Below are 22,077 nucleotides of genomic sequence, written 5' to 3' on the forward strand. Positions count from 1 at the left end.
GCCAATTCCATCGGGTCATGGGCCGAGTTAAAGGCCCGGTTCATCCAGAACTTCAAGGATACATGTAAGAAGCCGATGTCAATTGTGGATTTAGCCTCATGTGTCCAAGATGAAGGTGAGTTGACAACCCATTGGGTGCGCCGGGTCTCAACAATCTTGCATTCATCGGATTGCATCAATGCCGAATCAGCGGTGTTGATGTTGGAGAACAATTGTCGTTTCACGCCCCTCAAGCAGAAGCTAGGGCGGCTTAAATGCCACTTCAATGACATGGGGACACTCATGGCAGCTCTGGTTAAGTATGCCGACTCTGATAGTACCAAGGACCCTGAGTCTGATGATGAAAAGCCGGGGATGGGAAGGAAGAGCAGCAACGCCAAGGGGCAGCAGCATAACCCGGCGAACCAGGGAGGCAAGGGTAAGCGCAAAGCTGATAATAGCTTTGACTTTGTGGCTAATACCAATACACAGGATAATGGTCAGCGCCGTAAGGGTAAACCGCCCCGGTAAGCCGGAGGATCCATCATCAATATTGAACAAATGTTAAATCAACCCTGCCCAAGACATGGTACGAGAGAGAGACCATCCGGGCACCTCTGGAAGGATTGTTACATTTTGAAGGAGTACAAGAATTCCAATCTTTTTCAAGACAGTCATGGGCCAGGTGGCAGTTCAGGATCCGGCTCTCACAGACCGGGTTATGGTGGTGGCGGTTCTAACTCTGGATTCCAAGGAAATCAAGGTAATCACAGCAACCAGGGTGGTTACAATCAGTAGAATAATCAGGGGAGCCAACAGCAGCAACAGTCCGGTTATCAGAGCAACCCGAAGCAGTTGAACAGTGGACAATATCATGTCTTCACCACTAGCTTATGTACGCGTGACCAGAAGCTTCACAAGAGGGCAGTCAATGCCGTTGAGCCGGCAGTTCCTCGTTATTTGCGTTGGTCTAAGCAGCCCATTGTGTGGAGTCAGGAAGATCACCCGCCCCGGGTTGATAATCCGGGTCACTTGGCTTTGGTGGTCGCACCTCAGGTCGGAGGGTATAAGTTCACCAAGGTACTCATGGACAGAGGGAGCAGCATCAATATCCTTTATTATGACACTTTCCACCGCATGGGGTTGACTGATAAAAATCTTAAGCCGTCAAACACTGTTTTCCATGGGGTGGTACCTGGTAAGTCAGCATACCCAGTTGGTAAGATAGCCCTGGAAGTTGTTTTTGGAGATGATCATGACTCTAGGTCAGAGACGTTGACGTTTGAAATAGTCAGGATTCACAACCCGTATCACGCTCTGTTTGGACGGCCGGCTTATGCCATGTTCATGGAACGACCTTGTTATGTTTATCTACAACTCAAGATGTCGTGTCACAAGGGACCATCATAGTGCATGGAAGCCGTAAGATAGCTCTGGTGTGCGAAGAAGGCGATGCAGCTTATGCTGAGTCAGTTTGTGCAACGGAGGAGTTAAAATTCTATAAGGACATTGTTGATCCGGCGGATACGACGTCTTTGAAAAAGCCAACTATAGAGCATGATCTGGTCTTAAATTTAAATCGGCAGATGACACCAAGATGGTTGATTTTGTTCCTGGTGATTCATCCAAGCAGTTCAGTATCAGTGCCAATCTGAATCCGAAATAGGAAAGCGCGCTCATCGAGTTCATCCGTGAGAACCGGGACATTTTTGCATGGAAGCCTTCAGACATGCCGGGTGTACCGAGAGAACTCGCTGAGCACACTCTTAATATTGATCCAAAATTTAAGCCGGTTAAAACAGTTTCTTCGCCGGTTTAATGAGGAGAGGCGGAAGGCCATTGGAGAGGAAGTAGCCCGGCTCTTGGCGGCTGGGTTTATTATTGAGGTGTTTCACCCTGAGTGGTTGGCTAACCCGGTGCGGGTACTTAAAAAGAACTGCACTTGGCATATGTGTGTGGATTATACAGATCTAAACAAGGCTTGTCCGGCTGATCCTTTTGCTCTCCCCCGTATTGATCAGATTATCGATACTACGGCGGGTTGTGAGCGTTTGAGTTTTTTGGATGCTTATTCTGGTTATCATCAGATCAAGATGGCAGTTAAGGACCAGGAGAAGACAACTTTCATAACTCCCTTTAGAGCCTTCTATTATGTGTCTATGCCTTTTGGGCTCAAGAGTGCCCAGGCAACATATCAGAGGTGTGTGCAGAATTGCCTTCATAACCAAATTCGGCACAATGTTCATGCTTATGTGGATGATATTGTGGTGAAATCCAGAGAGAAAGAGACATTAATAGATGATTTGTAGGAAACCTTTGATAATCTCCGGGTTTATAAAATGATGCTTAACCCGGCCAAGTGTGTTTTTGGTGTGCCGACAGGCAAGCTCTTGGGGTTTTTGGTGTCTAACAGGGGCATTGAAGCTAATCCGGAAAAGATCAAAGCCATCACTTCTCTTGCTAAACCGCCATGCGTCAATGATGAGAAACGTTTGGCGGGTCGTATTGTGGCATTAAGCTGCTTCATAAGCCGGTTGGGAGAGAAGGCCATCCCTCTGTATCAGATGACGAAAAAGACAGATAATTTTGTCTGGAGTGATGCTGCTAATGCAGCGTTTGAGGATTTGAAGAAACAGCTGGCTGAGCTGCCCGTGCTTGCCGCCCCTGTTGACAAAGAGCCTTTGTTGTTATATGTGGCTGCTAATAGCCGGGCTGCCAGTGTAGCCATTGTGGTAGAGAGGAAGGAGGCAGGCAAGGAATATCTGGTTCAAAGGCCGGTTTACTACATCAGTGAGGTGCTTATTGAGTCCAAGCAGAGATATCCGCACTGGTAGAAGCTTGAGGTTCATGGCCAGCCGGGAGCTTAAGCATTATTTTCTGGGGTATCCCGTCACTGTGGTTAGTTCTGCTCCTTTGGGGGACATTATTCAGAATAGAGAAGCCACAGGTCGGGTAGCCAAGTGGGCCATTGAGCTTGGTCCTCATGGTTTGAAATATATGCCTCGCACGGCCATCAAGTCTCAGGCACTGGTGGATTTCATCAATGACTAGACAGAGCTACAGAAGCCTGAGGAGAAGCCAGATAATACATATTGGACTATTCACTTTGATGGGTCTAGGCAATTGGAGGGCTCGGGGGCTGGATTTGTGCTCGCTTCCCCTCGAGGTGATAATTTTTTTTATGTTCTCCGTTTGATGTTTCCTTGCACTAACAATGCAGCTGAATATGAGGCCTTGCTCCATGGTCTTCGGATGGCTAAAGAGATGAACTTAAGCCGGGTTAGGTGCTTTGGCGACTCAGATTTGGTGGCCCAGCAAGTCTCTGGTACTTGGGATTCCAAGGATCCACTCATGGCGGCTTATCGACGAGAGGTGGATGTTATTGCTCGTCACTTCAAGGGTTATCAAGTTGAGCATGTTGATCGGAGGAAAAATGAAGCGGCGGATGCTTTAAGCCGGTTGGGTTCTCAACGAAAACCGGTGCCGCCTAATGTCTTTCTTGACGTTTTGCATAACCCGTCGGTCAAGTTACCTACAGAGGAGGATTTGGCTATTCCTGACCCGCAAGCTCAGCTGGTGGCGACTCTTCATGTAATTCCGGATTGGACAGTCCCTTATTTGGCTTATATGACCCGGGGCGAGTTACCTGTGGGTGAAACCTTAGCCAGGCAGAGAACCCAGCGGTCTAAGTCAATGACAATTGTTAATGGAGAGCTACATCATTGCAGTGTCACAGTGTCTTTTCAATGTTGTGTTTCTCCAAAAGAAGGTTGTGAGATCCTGCGTGAGATTCATGAAGGAGACTGTGGTAATCATGCCAGTTCAAAATCCCTCGTGGCTAAAGCTTTTCGTCATGGGTTTTATTGGCCAACAACTCATGCTGATGCGGAGGACCTCGTCAGCAGGTGTGATGGATGTCAGAAATTTGCACGACGAGCCCATGTGCCGGCTCAAGAATTGAGGATGAGTCCAATTACTTGGACATTTGCAGTTTGGGGACTTGATATGGTTGGACCTTTCAAAAGATCCAAGGATAAGAAGACCCACCTTTTGGTGGCAGTTGATAAGTTAACTAAGTGGGTAGAGGGAGAGCCAGTTAGTAAGTGTGATGCAACAACGACGGTTCAGTTCATGAAGAAGGTGATCTTCCGTTTTGGCTTTCCACACAGCATTATAACAAACAATGGCACTAATCTCTCTAAGGGTGCTATGGAAGAATTTTGTCAACGTGAGCATATCCAGCTTGATGTATCGTTAGTGGCTCACCCCCAGTCTAATGGTTAAGCTGAGAGAGCCAATCAAGAGATCTTGAAAGGCATCAAGCCCCGGCTTATGGTTCCCCTGCAGAGGACTCCGGGTTGTTTTGTGGAGCAGTTACCTTCCGTATTATGGAGCATTAATACCACCCCAAACAGATCTACGGGATACACACCTTTCTTCATGGTTTACGGAGCAGAGGCAGTTCTCCCTAGTGACATATGACATGACTCACCTCGTGTGGCGCCTTATGTTGAAGCTGACAATGAAAAAGCACGTCAAGAAGCAATTGACCTATTGGATGAGGAGCGTGACATCGCAGCGGCTTGTTCGGCGATTTACCAGCAAGATCTGCGTCGTTATCACAGCCGCCGGGTTAAAACCAGAACTTTCCAAGAAGGCGATCTGGTGGTCCGGCTTATCCAGGATCAGACTGATATGCACAAGTTATCCCCACCTTGGGAAGGACCCTTTGTGGTCATCAAGAATCTGAACAATGGGTCATATTACCTTATCGATGTTCGAGACCACAAGGACTCACGCACGTCGGAGGAAGAGACCCGCCGGCCGTGGAATATTGCTCATCTTCGGCCTTACTACACTTGAGCCACTAGCTCTTCTGATGTACATATTTTTGACAATGAATATATTATGATAAATATAATAAACCGTCATCCCTGTTAAAGCAGGGCCTCTATCGTTTTTTCTCTTTAAATAATGAGTTTTTGGTCACTTGGTCTCTTTATAGAGCGAAAGTCATGATTACCCTTTGATCCGGCTTATTGGCCACAAAAAAAGCTTGGGGGCTTATACCCAAGTGAAAGGGACCAAAGAGATTCTGTTGCAAAAGCACAACTCAAACATAGGTGCCCCTTGAGCACAGCTCAAAATATCGCTTGGGGGCTCTTCTTTTCTAAAGAACAAGGAGTTTTTATAACCCTTGTAATAGACTTAAAAGCCAGGCTTGGAAGCCAGGTGTATTCACCTAAAACCCCGGGTTATCCTGCCTTTTTAAGTAAGCCACTCCGCCCAGGTAATCCTGGAATGACCCGCCGAACGTTTGACAAGTCAATCTTATGCAGACCCTGAACTTGTCAAAGTTAAAATGACGATTGGTTAATGTGAGGTCCATCTTATAAGGTTTTTAAAACGGTTTAACTCAGTGGCCTGGCAACCCGTGAAATGCCTCGTTTTTCGGCCTGGCAGCCCATGAAAAGCCTCGTTTCTCTTTTTTTTGTTCGACAGATTCTTTCTTTTTTGAGGTTTATTTGATAAAGCTTATAAAGTTTGATGATTATAATTCACCGATGTTTATTAACCCGGCCTGTCTTTTGACTATAAGTCGCTAGTGTAAGATGAGATAATATCCGGTGTTTATTAACCCGGCCCGGTTTTATTTTCAAACCGGCAATTTCTGATAATTACCTGTGCTCAAAATTTGGGTTATCACCCTTACTGCAGTGGCTTGGTAAACCAACAAGTGTGATCAAATATCACAGGACATGTTTCACCTGTTGTATGGAGGAACAGATTCAAAATTGCTAAGATCATAAAGCATACATGGCATATCTTCACATGGCGGATGAATAGTGTCATGAACAGCAAAATATGCACGAAGGCATAGCAGAATAAGAGTTTAAAGCTAGCCTATTACAAGGTGCTTGGTGCTCAAAAGGATAATTGTTTTTCAGTCTAGCATATATCAGATGATAAACCAGCCCCGGTTCATAAATCTTGGCCTGGCTGACTTGAAGGTTGCGACTCATCCCTTGCCGGTTCGTCTTCCTCCTCCATCGTCTAGAAGTTGGGTTTGCACCAGTCAAAGCCACACACGGCAACGAATTCAGCTTCGTCATCAATCAGATCAGACAGATCAATATCAGGGGCGAAAGTGTGCTTCCGAATCGGCGGAATTAAGTCCATCACTTTATACGAAGGAGTCGGCATCTTTTGATTGTCTGCATCATAACCCGGCTGGTACTTGGTGAGGTTTTTCTCTTCTGCAATGATTGTGGCATGCGGACGAATCTCTTTGACACAGGCAGCAAAGTCTTGTTGGTCAAAAGAGGTTCCATCTTCCTTCAGACTAGGATATCCACAGGCTACGTCTGCCGGGTCTAATTCCGGTACCCAGGCTTTGGCACGACTCAAGGTTGTTACAGCTCCGGCTCTAGCACAAGACCGTTTGATTTCTTGGAACTTGGTGGGCAAGAGGGACAGTTTCTTCAAGACATCACTTAACAGATCTGGTCCTTGATTCGCTGGGGAAATAGTAGCAAGAGTCCGCTGAGCTCTAGTATATAATTGCTCAACAAGCATGTAAACCGCCTTGAGCTTCACCAGTGTATCTTGGCTCAGATTGCTGCTCCTGGGACCTGAAAAGTTCACGGTTAAGTGGCGATTTACATTATGATGACAAATATTCACTTTGGATAAATAACAAGGTGACTTACCAAAGATAGCAGAAGCCATCTGAGACACACGGTTCTTTAAACCGGTGAGTTCAGTGGTAACTTCTTCAAGAGCCGCCTCTGCTTTCTCAGCATGATGTATCAAGGCAGTCTTTTCATTAGCCCAAGCCTCTTTCTCCCCAGTAAAGCTGGTCTTCAATTTTTTTGCTTCAGACACACTAAACTGGAATTTTGATTCAGCCTTTTGGGTCTCAGTTTCCTGAGCCGCCAGCCGGGTCTTGGTCTCGTTAAGTTGCGTTTCCAATTCAGTGGTAGCAGCCTGCAGGCAGCGCAGATTTATCAAACATATTTCAAGGAGGGTTACAACAGTTAAGTCCCAAGCACTTTGCAAGCGAAACCACTTGGCACGTGGGGGCTAATGTCTGTCAACGCAATTTTTTAACGGAAATGGCTTTTCTGAAGTTCCAAGTGTTTTGCAAGCGACAACACTTGGCACTTGGGGGCTAATGCATATTGCTTGACTCTTCTTATAGATGAGCCGGGTGAGGTGACAACAGTTTCAGCCGACTCATGGGGGCTATACAGTTCAGTTCTATACAATGATCAAAAGGACCGGCTCATTCATACTGATTAAACCTGCCCTTGGGGACTACACATGCAAAATGATAATACTATCAGCATCCGGTTTAGTTGTAAACCGGACTTGGAGGGAATCTAGGACAGAGGCTTGGAAATTTGTAAAGTCTACAGATTATTCAATCTTATCATAATCAGAAGACTTGGGGGCTGGCAGGATATATAATTTATATAAACCGAAGAATGTACCTCATACTTCTGGTGCATCTGTTTGACCATTTCAATTTATAAGTCACGGCTGGAGTGTACTTGACTATGATAACCAGATAGCACTTCAATATTACTCAATTGTGCATAATGGGAGACATCGAACCTCACTCTCCGTCTTTCCATGACTTCTTGTTTGGCAGAATATCTCGTTAGTGCAGTTGGATTCCCCGGTGCAGTAAATCCGGTGCCAGTGATTAAAATGTCATCACCATGAGTCTCTGGCGGGTTAACTGAGCTTGACGGTTCAGTAGTTGATGGATCAATAGTGGTTTCATCAACAGACGGCTCAGGTAAATCCGGTTGAGCATTGACAGTAGGATCTTCTGGTTGTTCAGGGTGTTCTGGTACAAGGGTTGGCTGATCCGGTTCAGCAGCTTTCGGATCTTCGGTCGGCTTCGTCACCTTTGCTTTTTTGTTGGGCTTCGCTTGACCGCTAAAAGGGATTTGGACAAGTCATCATAATGATGAAGATGTAAAGGTACAGAAGAGAGATAATTATCCTTACCCAGGGGCAGTCTTGAAAGCCGGTAGTTGAGTCTGCGATGAATCGCCAGAGGAGGAACGGGAAATCTCCTGCAAAGACGGAATCAAAAGAATTGAGTGGTTAATAAAAGAAACCCGCCGGTAAATAAAAGAGTTAAAGTTAAAAAGAACCTCATTTTGCCGTTTCCGAGGAGTGTTTGTTAAGCCGGAGGATAAATCTTCACCTCCACTGGTCTGGGTCTGGCGGCGGCTCTCATGTTGCTGTTGTTTCAAAAGAAAATGAGGATCTAAATAAGCCAAGGGGTGTGAAAACCTTACTTTCCGGGTTACCCGCCGAATTTTCTGCCTTGGTAAAGGTTCTGAGTCGGAGGAAATAATAGTTACCTCTTCTTTGACTGCCTGGCTGGCCCCCGTGTCATCCTGGCAATAGTCAGTGTCAATAAGGTGGTTAAAAAGTAAGCCAAGAGAGTCAAGCGCTACCTCCGACTCAGAGTAATCGTCCAGTTTAAGCAGGTCCGAGGAACTTGGTTTCTTCTTAGACTTCCTGATGGTCTTTTTGGCGGCTTTCGCAGCAGCTTTAGCCTTTTTGGTAGCCTCATGGTCATATTTGGCCTTCAGAATTCAGATTTAGCCTATAGAAGGATAACATGTTGAAGTTCATGCAATGCTTAACTGCTGAAGGAAAAAGAAATCAAAAGATTTACCTCTGGCGCCGGGTTAAGCTTGCAGAAAGGGTTCAAATCCACTTTGCTGCAGTCTTCATATTTGCTATTTACAAGCTTGGTTGCCATCTCAACGATACCCGCTTCAGTCAAAAGCAGAGAGCGATGACGTAAGGGATCATTTGTTCCTCCGGTGTATGTACACATCAAGCCGGATCGACGGCTTAAAGGTATGATCCGCTATGCGACCCAGCAGCGGATTAAGTCGACTCCGGTTAAACCATTTCCTAGCAAGGCTTGAACTTTTCTGATTGTAGGGATAAGCTTCTTGCGTTCGGCGGGGGTAAGTTTATCAGGGAGTTGGTAATTTGAGTCGAGACGCTCAGCACGATAACCCGGCATCGGATTTTCATCAGACGGCGAGATATCTTTGCAGTAGAACCATGTTTGATTCCAGTCCTTGGGATGGCTTGGCAGAACTACTTGAGGGAAGATGGCATCTCGTCTGCGTTGAATTGAAATCCCACCAAGTTCCAAGCTGGGCCCATTTTGAACTCATTCTGCCAGTTCAGGTAGAAGTATTCCCTGAAAAGCTCAACACTAGGCTCTTCTTGAAGGTATACCTCGCAAAAAACTTGGAAGTTACAAATGTTTGATATGGAATTGGGTCCAATGTCTTGCGGATGGAGTTTGAAGAAGTGCAGGACATCCCTAAAGAATTCCGAGCCGAGCAGCGAGAAGCCCCGGTTCATATGATCAGTAAAGACAATAATTTCACCGTCCTTCGGCTGAGGTCTCTCTTCGGCCGGGTCAGGAGCACTATAATGCATGACATTTTTTCTGATAAATATCCAACAGTTACAAAATCCTTCAAAGTGCTCTCGATGACGATGGAGGGAACCCAGTTACAAGTCGTAATCGTCTTTGGCGGCATGGTGAAAGGACAACCTAAAAGGAAATAATTTGCCGGCTCAAGTTAGTTGGTGGGATTACAAGTTAACAATTACAGTGCATGTTTATAATGGCGTCTGATGATATAGGAAGCAAAGATAAGCCGGCAGAGTAAGCTTCCTTGACTAAGATATTCAAGAGCTACCAAGAGTAAAATTTGCTAAGTATTGGGACAAACAGGTTCCGCAGATTGAGGTTACAAATTTGGATCTACCGCTATTCAGAAAAAGGAAATAAATTCGAAATCTACAGAGGTGACAGTGGAAAAGCATAGGTGCCCTAGAGGAGATCTGTCGCATTGAGGATATATTCTAGTATCAAAAACAGGTGCTAAAACTACTACTGCACAAGATTTATATGGTTTTTGGATCTATCCCATGAATCTAAACAAAGGAGAACAAGGGGCGGCGACGAACACCGATGAACACCGACGAACACCGATGAAAACCTAATGACAAATCTATGGCAAAAGAAAGGAGGGCTCACTGATGCTATTAGGACAGCGGAGCAGCGCCGCGGTTTTTTGGTCTGTTCAGGATGATGCAGCGGCCGGAGTCAAGGTCGGAGACGAAGGGCGACGACGGCGGGGCTCGTGGGGGTCGGTGCGTCGCGAGGAGGAAGAACGTGAGAAGGAGAAGAATGAAAGATGACTCCGTGGTCCTATTTAGAAGGAAAAGAGCAATAGGCATGCGCGAAAGACGAGGAGGCCAAATGATGATTATCCAGCTAATTGGATGCCTCGATTTTCGGAAAGACATTAAGATAAATATCCGTTAAATATGACATCATGGCGGGTTTCCGAAATTCTTGGAGATGACGTCATGGCGGGTTACAAGGTTTTTTCAGCAGATATGGAAGGATTTTTCTAAGTCGTGAAGATTGACATGAACAAGTTCAAATCAACCTCGGGCCAAATGTTGGGGATATAACTATTAGGTATGACCCGCCCAGGAGGGGCCGGGTCATCCCTATGGCGATTCATCTCAATGAAGCCCAAGAGCATATGGCGGTTCATAGACAGGCTTGGTAGAGGGCCCAAACCCGAAGGCGGTTTATGGCCCACGGATATAAACCGCCTTGTATGTAAACTTGTATTGTAAGGCATGTAAGAAGGGTCACCGAGCCGGATACATTGTATAAGCCGGCCGAGACTCTGTAGGCCGCAGGGCGTCAACCCGTGTATATAAGGGGACAACCTAGCGGCGGCTTAGGACAAGAAACAACAGATCGAGAGCAGGGTCAAGATAGCTCCTTGCTCATCGAAACCCTAGCAATACCACCTCCAACTGGATTAGGCTTTTACCTTCACCATAAGGGGCTGAACCAGTATAAACTCCTCGTGTCCTTTGCCCTGATTAACCCCTTTAAGCTAACCACAACGCGATGGCTCCACGACTAAGTCCTCACACTAGTACATCTTCCATGACAATTCCACGACACGAGGGGGGAAAGTGAAAGGGACCCCTGGCCCTATTAATAAGGCTGGAAAGATAAGTGGCAGGCGCAGGAATCGAGGAGTTAAAAATGGATATGTGACGGCGTGGACGCCTCGATTTTCGGAGGTTCATTAAAAGTGAGGATGTATTAAAGATCCGGGCTTTGTGTAATATTAATGACAGGTGACATCATGGCGGGTTACCACAATCCTAGGAGATGACGTTACAGCGGGTTATAGTGCCTCGCAAGAATAAATGAAGAAGGATTTTTCTAAAGTGTTGAAGATTGACATGAACAAGTTCAAATCAACCTGGGGCCTACTGTTGGGGATATAACTATTGGGTATGACCCACCCAGGAGGGGCCGGGTTATACGAAAGGCGGTTCATCAAGACAAAGCCCATAAGATGTTGAAGATGGCGGTTTATGAAGTAGACTTGCTAAGGACCCGAAGCCCAGACTTAAGGCCCATAGGTGTAAACCGCCATATGTGTGTGACTTGTATTGTTAGGCATGTATAATTAGTCACCGAGCCGGACACGTTGTATAATCCGGCCCGCGACTCCATGAGCCACTGGGCGTCAACCTGTGTATATAAAGGGACAACCCGGCGGCGGTTTAGAACAAGGAACAAGAGAGATCGAAAGCTAGGTTAAGCGTATTCGCTCCCTGGTAATCGAAACCCAAGCAATACCACCTCAACTAGAGTAGGCTTTTACCTTCATAGCAAGGGGCCGAACCAGTATAAACTCATGTGTCCTTTGTCCCGGTTAACCCCTTTAAGCTAACCTAGTTGCGATGGCTCCACGAGTCCTTTCGCTAGGACATCTTCCGTGACAATTCCACGACAGTTAGGAAACTTAACCATCTTTGATTAATGAGCTAGTCTAGTAAAGGCTTACTAGGGACACAATGTTTTGTCTATGTATCCACACATGTATCAAGTTTCCGGTTAATACAATTCTAGCATGAATAATAAATATTTATCATCTTCCGTGACAATTCCACGACAGTTAGGAAACTTAACCATCTTTGATTAACGAGCTAGTCTAGTAGAGGCTTACTAGGGACACAATGTTTTGTCTATGTATCCACACATGTATCAAGTTTCCGGTTAATACAATTCTAGCATGAATAATAAATATTTATCATGATATAAGGAAATATAAAATAACAACTTTATTATTGCCTCTAGGGCATATTTCCTTCAGTCTCCCACTTGGACTAGAGTCAATAATCTAGTTCACATCACCATGTGATTCAACACCAATAGTTCACATCTTTATGTGATTAGTTCACATCGCCATGTGACTAACACCCAAAGGGTTTACTAGAGTCAACAATCTAGTTCACTTCGCTTATGTGATTAACACCCTAAGAGTACTACGGTGTGATCATGTTTTGCTTGTGAGAGAAGTTTAGTCAACGTGTCTGCCACATTTAGAGTCGTATGTATTTTTGTAAATTTTCTATGTCTATAATGCTCTGCATGGAGCGACTCTAGCTAATTGCTCCCACTTTTAATATGTATCCAGATTGAGACTCAAAGTCATCTGGATCTGTGTAAAAGCTTGCATTGACGTAACTCTTTACGACGAACTCTTTATCACCTCCATAACCGAGAAATATTTCCTTAGTCCTCTTAGGAAACTAAGGATGACTTTGACCGCTGTCCAGTGATTCACTCCTGGATCACTATCATACCCCCTTGTGAAACTCATGGCAAGGTACACAATAGGTCTGGTACACAGCATAGCATATTTTATAGAACCTATGGCTGAGGCATGGGGAATGACTTTCATTCTCTTTCTATTTTCCGCCATGGCCGGGTTTTGAGTCTTACTCAACTTTACATGCAAGAACTCTTTTTTTGACTGTTCCATTTTGAACTACTTCAAAATCTTGTCAAGGTATGTACTAATTGAAAAATATCATCAAGCGTCTTGATCTATCTCTATAGATCTTGATGCCCAATATGTAAGCAGCTTCACTGAGGTCTTTCATTGAAAAAAAAAATCCTTTCAAAAACTCCTTTATGCTTTCTAGAAAATTCTACATCATTTCTGATCAACAATATGTCATTCACATATACTTATCAGAAAGGTTGTAGTGCTCCCACTCACTTTCTTGTAAATACAGGCTTCACTACAAGTCTGTATAAAACTATATGCTTTGATCAACTCATCAAAGCGTATATTCCAACTCTGAGATGTTTGCACCAGTCCATAGATGGATCGCTGGAGCTTGCACACTTTGTTAGCACCTTTAGGATTGACAAAACCTTCTGCTTGCATCATATACAACTCTTCTTTAAGAAATCCATTAAGCAATGCAGTTTTGGCGTCCATTTGCCAGATTTCATAATCATAAAATGTGGCAATTGCTAACATGATTCGGACAGACTTAAGCATCACTACGGGTGAAAAAGTCTCATCATAGTCAACTCCTCGAACTTGTCAAAAACCTTTTGCAACAAGTGGAGCTTTGTAGACCGTAACATTACCATCAGCTTTAGTCTTCTTCTTGAAGATCCATTTATTCTCTATGGCTTTCCGATCATCGGGCAAGTCAACCAAAGTCCATACTTTGTACTCATGATTTCATGGCCTCAAGCCATTTTGTGGAATCTGGGCTCATCATCGCTTCCTCATAGTTCGTAGGTTCATCATGGTCCCATAACATGACCTCCAGAACAGGATTACCGTACCACTTGATGACCCACAAGTACAGGGGATCAATTGTAGCTCTTTTCAATAAGTAAGAGTGTCAAACCCAACGAGGAGCCGAAGGAAATGACAAGTAGTTTCCGATAAGATATTGTCTGCAAGTGCTGAAATTGTAAGTAGCGAGTAGTTTGATCGCAAGATAATTTGTAACGAGCAAGTAACGATAATAGTAACAAGTATGAAGCAAGTTATCCCAATCCTTTTGAGGCAAAGGACATGCCAAAATGGTCTCTTATAATAAGCAAAGCATTCTTGAGGGTACACGGGAATTTCATCTAGTCACTTTCATCATGTTGGCTTGATTTGTGTTCGCTACTCTGATAATTTGATATGTGGGTGGACCGGTGCTTGATACGTCTCCAACGTATCTACTTTTTCTCACGCTTTTCCTCTTGTTTTGGACTCTAATTTGCATGATTTGAATGAAACTAACCCCGGACTGACGCTGTTTTCAGCAGAACTACCATGGTGTTGTTTGTGTGCAGAAATAAAAGTTCTCGGAATGGAACGAAACTATGCGAGGAATTTTTATATCAATAATAAGAATTACTGGAGCCAAGACCCACCAGAGAGGGGCCCCTGGGTGGGCACAAACCACCAAAGCGCGCCCCCCTCTCCGGGCATGCCCAGGTGGGTTGTACCCACCTGGTGGCCCCGTAGACGACCCCCCTGATACTGTAAAATCACATATTGCTAGAAAAAAACGAGGGAGAAAGAATTATCACGATCCATGAGATGGAGCCGCCGCCAATCCCTGTTGTTCCTCGGGAGGGCAGATTTGGAGTCCGTTTGGGGCTCCGGAGAGGGGGATCTTCCTTCTTCGTCATGACCAACCCTTCTCCATCGCCAATTCCATGATGCTCCCCACCGGGAGTGAGTAATTCCGTCGTAGGCTCGCTGGTCGGTGAGGAGTTGGATGAAATTCATCATGGAATCGAGTTAGTTTTGTTAGGGCTTGATCCCTAGTATCCACTATGTTCTTAGATTGATGATGCTATGACGTTGCTATGCTTAATGCTTGTCACTTTGGGCCTGGGTGCCATGATTTCAGATCTGAACCGTTTATGTTATCATCGTTATATCCATGTTCTAGATCCGATCTTGCAAGTTATAGTCACCTACTACGGTTATGATCCGACAACCCCGGAGTGACAACAACCAGGCCCACTCTCGGTGATGACCGTAGTTTAAGGAGTTCATGTATTCACTATGTGTTAATGCTTTGTTCCGGTTCTCTATTAAAATGAGGCCTTAATATCCCTTAGTTTCCAATATGGACCCCGCTGCCACGGGAGGATAGGAAAAAAGATGCCATGCAAGTTCTTTTAATAAAGCACGTATGACTATTTACGGAATACATGCCTACATTACATTGATGAACTAGAGCTAGTGTCGCATCGCCCTATGTTATAACTGTCACATGATGAATATCATCCAACAAGTAACCGATCCAGTGCCTACTAACTTTTCATTATTGTTACTGCTAAGTTACTACTGCTATCATCACTGTTACACTTGCTACAAAATTACTGCTATCACTGTTACTGTTACTATTGTTGCTGCTACTACTATCAAAACTATCAAACTACTTTGCTACTGATCACTTTGCTGTAGATAATTAACTCCAGGTGTGGTTGAATTGACAACTCAGCTGCTAATACCTTCAAATATTCTTCGGCTCCGCTTGTGTCGAATCTGTAAATTTGGGTTGAATACTCTACCCTCGAAAACTGTTGTGATCCCCTATACTTGTGGGTTATCAAGACCTTTTTCTGGCACCGTTGCCGGGGAGCATAGCTATATTTGTTGACACTTGGGATTATTATCATATTATCACTATGAAGAATCTAAAGGATCCAAAGACTAAAATATTTCCCTCAAGGACGAGGGGAGGTAAGGAGCTGCCATCCAGTTCTGCTTTAGATTCACCTTCTGTTATGAATAAACTTGCAACACCACCACATGCTATTAATTCTGATATGTAGCAAGTTATTGATGGTGCTACTTCTACTATGAATGATGCTTATGATGATGCTAGTACCTTGCTTGATAATGATGATGTGCCACTTGGTGAATTTCTCGATAAACAAATTGCTAGAGTTATACAACATGATGTTGTTGAATCTGATGATGAGCTTGAAACTGAAACTCCTGAAACACCTGCTAGAACTAGCCTTCCTAGATATGAATTTCCTAAGGTACCGGAAGGTTATGTTATGAGTGAAGAAGCAACTAGAGATATTCTTGCTTGCAATGATAGAGATGATCTAGAGAAATTATTACACAAGTATAAAGAACAATCTCTGAATGCTAGAATGAAATGTGATCCTAAGTTTGCTACTTCACCTATCTTTATTGATGACAAGGATTATGAATTCTCTGTCGACCCAGAGTTAGTTACTTTAGTTGAATCTGATCCTTTCCATGGTTATGAAACTGAAACTGTTATGGCACATCTTACTAAGTTGAATGACATAGCCAGCCTTTTTACTCATGATGAGAAAACTCGCTATTACTTTATTCTCAAATTATTTCCTTTCTCATTAAAGGGTGATGCTGAAGCTTGGTACAATACTCTTTCTCCTGGTTTTGTGCGTAGTCCCCAGGATATTATTTATTACTTCTTTGAAAAATATTTTCCTGCTCATATGAAACAAGTTACCTTATAGGAAATATTTAACTTTGCTCAAACTAAAGAAGAGAGTCTCCCACAAGCTTGGGGGAGGCTTTGCCAGTTACTTAATGCTTTGCCTGATCATCCTCTTAAGAAAAATGAAATATTTGATATCTTCTATAATGGACTAACCGATGCTTCTAGGGACTTCCTAGATAGTTGTGCTGGTTGTGTTTTCAGGGAACGAACTATTTGACAAGCTAAAGAATGATTGAATAACATATTGAAAATTTATGATGATTGGACTATTCCTGAACCACTGCCTAAACCCACTCCGAAGAAGAGGGGTATATTATATCTCAGTCCCGAAGATATGCAAGAGGCAAAGAAATCTATGAAGGAAAAAGGTATTAAAGCTGAGGATGTTAAAAATTTACCTCCTATTGAAGAAATACATGGGCTTAATACACCACCAATGCCTAAGGTGGTAGAGGTAAATTCTCTTATGAAGTTTAATGATAATGATAATCCTCACAATATGCATCCTAGTCAATGCCTTTATGAGTTTGAAAACTACATTAGAAAATAAGATCACTTCAATGCAAATGTTATGAAACAATTGAAATACAATTCTGATATGATTGCTAGCTTGAGTGACTTATTATTTAGAATATCAAATGATGTTAAAGGTGTTGGAAATCATGCTTCTATGTTACAAACTCAGTTAAAACAAGTTGCTAAATCTCAAAGAGAATTGCTTGAAGAAATGAATAATAATATGCATGACTTTGTTGTTAGAGTTGCAACTAGAGGAGGTAAAATGACTCAGGAACCACTTTATCTTGAGGGACACCCAAAAAGAATTGACCAAGATTCACAAAGAGCTAACACTAGTGGACCTAGTCCTTCTAGGGAGAAAAAGAAAAATGATAGGACTTTGCACACTTCTAGTGAACCTGAAATAGAAAAACCTCTTAATAATGATAATGAAATTTCTATCTCTGATGCTAAAACTCAGTCTGGAAATGAACACTCACCTAATGATAATGAAAAAGATAATGATAAGGTTCATGAAGACTCTCAACCAAATAATAAAGAAACAGATAATGATGTTGAGATAGAACCACCTGTTGATCTTGATAACTCACAATCTAAAAATAAAAGATATGACAAAGGAGAGGTTGTTGCTAGAAAACACGATAAAGAAAGAGAACTGTGGGTTCAAAAACCTATGCCTTTTCCACCCAAGTGAACTAAAAGGAAAGATGATGAAGAATTTGAACGCTTTGCTGAAATGCCGAGGCCAGTCTTTTTGCGTACTCGCTTGAATGATATCCTCAAAATGCGTCCTTATGCAAAGTATATGAAAGACATCATCACTAATAAGAGAAAAATACCAGAAGATAAAATCTCCACTATGCTTGCTAATTATACTTTCAAAGATGGAGTACCTAAAAAACTTGGAGATTTGGGAATACCAACTATACCTTGCTCTATCAAAAAGAATTATGTGAAAACTGCTTTGTGTAATTTAGGAGCTGGTGTTAGTGTTATGCCTTTCTCTTTATATAAAAGACTTGACTTGAATAAACTCACACCTACTAAAATATCGTTGCAAATGCCTCACAAGTCAACTGCCATACCTGTCGGTATCTGTGAGGATGTGCCCGTTGTTGTTGCTAATGTTACTATTTTGACTGACTTTGTTATACTTGAGATGCCCGAGGATGACAGCATGTCGATTATCCTTGGTAGACCCTTCTTGAATACTGCAGGGGCTGTTATTGATTGAAATAAAAGCAAGGTCAGTTTTCATATTAATGGCAATGAGCATACGGTGCACTTTCCGAAGAAACAATTCCATGTGAATGGTATTAATGTTATGGAAAAATCTCCGACAATCACTATTGGAAGTTTTCAAATACCTCTACCTACTGTCAAAAAGAAATATGAAATACTTATGTTGGGGAAATGCATATCCCCATTGAGGTAACTTAGTGTTTTACAAAAGTTCTTTGGTTTCATGCTAATCGAAAGTGGTTGTTAATAAGACTTGATCTACCTTATTAATGGATCATTTTTGAACGGTATGCAGTTGATGAATTTAGTAAGCACTACTTTTTGTCCATACTTTTTATTCTCTGTTTTTATTAGTTAAATAAAATAAAATACCATGTTTTTCTATTTTTTGAATTTCCCGTGCAATAAAAAATGACCCAGAAATAAAAGTTCTTATAATGCCCTCAAAATTTAATATGATTCTTTCTAAATATTTGAGAATTTTTGGTGCAATAAACATCAGAGGGAGGTGCACCAGGTGGGCACAACCCACCTGGGCATGCCAGCACCCTCAGGCACGCTCTAGTGGGTTGTGGTCCCCACGTGGGCCCCCTCACTTACCTCTTCATCCCACATCATCACTTACCTCCAGAAAAAAATCCCCATTGCTCTCTCTCCCGTGTTCTTGAGCTCAAACCCGCGGATTTTGATCTCTTTGCTCGAAGCCCCGTTTCTGAAACTGTTTCGGGGGATTGTTGCTTGGTATGTGACTCCACCATTTGTCCAATTAGTTTTTGTTTTAGTGGCTTATACTTTGAATAATTAGCTACTCTTGGTGCTGCTGTAGATGTGCTTGCATGTTGAATTCTTAGTGTTCTAAGTAGTTTGAATGCTTTCTATGGCTTCTATGTATCCCTATGAGTAGTTGCTATCAATCTTACAAAGTTTTGTTGACAAATTTTTGTCACTCCAAAATTTTTTATTTTCAGAAAATTGTACGCGGACATGAATATCTTTAGTAAGTTTGGCTCTAATAAGAACTCCAAGGGTGTTATTGGGGAGTCTTCTGACACTGATCTCCACCCTCGGAGGTTGGCGGAGGTATGGCCATGTGAATGGCCGCCCCGTTCGTGCAAGAGGCTGGAATTCTTGAGGAGTTCATGCAATATATTGCTAATGCCGGCCTCACCGACTTCACCGCAGATGAGTGTGACCAGCACCACATCCTCACAAACATATTTGTTTAGAGCTTTACTTTCTTGCCTAGAAATAGTCCTCCTGAAGTGAGCTTTGATTTATATGCTGAAAACCATCAGATACCACTCACTGAGTTTTGTGACAGATGCTTGATCCCGTCTGATGGGAGCTTGGCTGAGCTAGGCCGGCCGAGTTTGAGGCCTTTTATCGCACTCTGAAGCGCCTTCATTTTCTCTGACTTTGCCTTGACACTTTCTTTAGCGCAATTCTCCTTGAATTTTGCAAAGTCCTCTTTCGTTATTGACGGATTGTCAGCATGAATCTTGGACCACGGTTCATTCTTCGCAATCACTTTTTTCACCCGAACTTCCCAGGAGGACAAGTCGTTGGTGAACGTCACCATCGCCTTGTCGTTTATCTTTGTCATGGCGATGTCTTCCCACGGATCTTTATATTTTTCTTCATTCCGACCGGGGAAAAAGAACCTATTGTGCAACTTCTTTAGGAGCATGTTCTCCATATGTGGTATCTGCCTCAACCTCTCGTCGTTGATGTTGGCGGTTTCCATGAGGATGCATCCAAGTTGATTGCCCCAGCACGAGCGCGCTTCCTCCGGCTCCGTTGGCTCTAACTTCTTGGGGTGCATCTCCGTGACCTCAATTTGTCCGATGCCAAGATCGTTTCGTCTTCGTGTGCTCTTCTTCTTCATTGCTTTACTAGCTAGGACAGCATCGTTGCCGGTCTCGGGGGTGGTGTCGGTGCCGGTGCTGGTGCCGGTGTCGGTGTCGGGGTTGGTGCCACTGCCACCACCATGCAGCCCCATCTGGTGTTCGTCCAGGTAATCAAAATAGTGATTTGCTGCCCCGATGGGGTCTTCGAGGTGAGCAGAACCACCCGCGACTTCGGCGTCGGTAGACATGTTTCCTATTCAACAATTGTAAATAAAAGATACAATGAAAAGAAAAAAGGGGCCCATATTTGGTCGGAATGTTGATTCATTCCCCTTCCGACAAATTCCGGGTACTCCATATGTCCTAGTTTCTATCACAAGTCATGCAGAAAATCACGGAAATTTTTGGCATGACCTTTGCTAAAAAGTGGACATATGGAGTGCCTGAAATTTGCCGGAACGGAAATGAATCAACATTCCGGCAAAACATAGGCCACTCAGATATTTTTCGACAATTGGCACAAGTTCATATAACAGATTTGATGCTATCTCAAGAGAACATGACAACATATTCTAACAGATTTCCAGGACTTAGCAAATTAACCATTAGCTACTGCCCTAAACAAATTTGCCCTAGCTAAAATTGCTCATTTGCTAAGAAAATTGGCCCTAGCTATATTTGCTACCGCCCTAATTATCTACAGGTTTTAATTTGCTACTATTTTTATACCTATTTTTTGCTACTGTTTTTATACCTATTTTTTGATAACTTTCTACAAAAATTAGCTAACTTGCTAAAAAACAAAAAAAATTGCTAATCAGCTACTGCCCTATTTTGCTAAATTTGCTAATTTTGTTTGCTAAATTTGCTATCTTTCCCTAAAATTTGCGAAATTTTCCGTAAACAGAGGCTAAATTTGCCCTAAACAGAGGCTCGGGTAGGGGAGAGGAGAGGGAGAGGAGTGGCTTACGGCAAGGGAGCTCAGGCTCGGGCAGCGGCGGTCGAGGGCGTCGGACGGTGGGCGGCGGTGGCGGCGGCGAGGTCGAGGTCGCGCGGGCAGGGGAGAGGCGGGGCGGCGTTGTGGTCGAGGGCGGGCAAGGGAGACGCCGGTGAGCTCGAGGGCGGGCTCGGGAGACGGCCGGCGACCAAGTCGACGGCGGCCAGGGGCGACGGCTGGCGGTCGAGGGCGACGAACGACACGAGGGCTGGCAGGGCGACGGCAGCGGTGACAGAGTGGGGGAAGAGGGTGTGGGGAGAGTGGGGTTGGGACTTGGCGGACTTGGCAAAATTTGAGCCTCGCGGTGCTTAACTCAAAATAGCAGTAGCGCTGGTTTAGGATCCAGCGCTATAGCTCTCCAAGCTATAGCGCCGGGTTGTAAAGCAGCGCTACTGCTAATGGCACATAGTGGTAGCGCTTTTTCGGATCCAGCGCTGGATCCTAAAAAAGCGCTACTGCTAACTGTTCCAATTTTTATTATTTTCTTTTTATTATTTTCCTTTTCTAGTTTTTAGTTTTCTTTTCTTTTATTATTTTCCTTTTCTTTTCTGTTTACTTTTCTTTTTCTTTTGTACTACTTTCTCCCTTTTCTTTTTGTTGTTTGTTTTTCTCCCGACGATGGCGTCTCCCTCTCCCCCACTGCGCGCATATCACCGGAACCATGCATGTGGTGGTAACATATCAGTTGATCGATAACGGTTACTTAAGTGCGTACACAAAATAGATACATATATATATATGTAGGTTTCTGATCAGCTGCGTCAACGACATGTCACATTGAGCTTCTTCCCTTCCTTGTTCGTTCCCGAGAAATTGAGCCCCTCCTTGTGACTTTTTCAGAGCCATGGATTATGATCTTTCTTCGGTAATGTAGTATTGATTCTTCTTTTCACGTATGCTTCATCTTCATCGTCATCTTCCCTCATCGGGTTGCCGTATTGTTCATAGTCTTCCTCATTGGCCACTCCATCCATTCCGACGTTGCTCCTTTTGGATCTCCTCATGACAACACGGCTGGGATTGGCCGGGTCGGTTATGAAGAAGCATTGTGTCACGTGCTTAGCGTGT

The sequence above is a fragment of the Triticum aestivum genome, chromosome 3D (genome assembly GCF_018294505.1).
Source record: "Triticum aestivum cultivar Chinese Spring chromosome 3D, IWGSC CS RefSeq v2.1, whole genome shotgun sequence".
NCBI classification, from domain to species: domain Eukaryota; kingdom Viridiplantae; phylum Streptophyta; class Magnoliopsida; order Poales; family Poaceae; genus Triticum; species Triticum aestivum.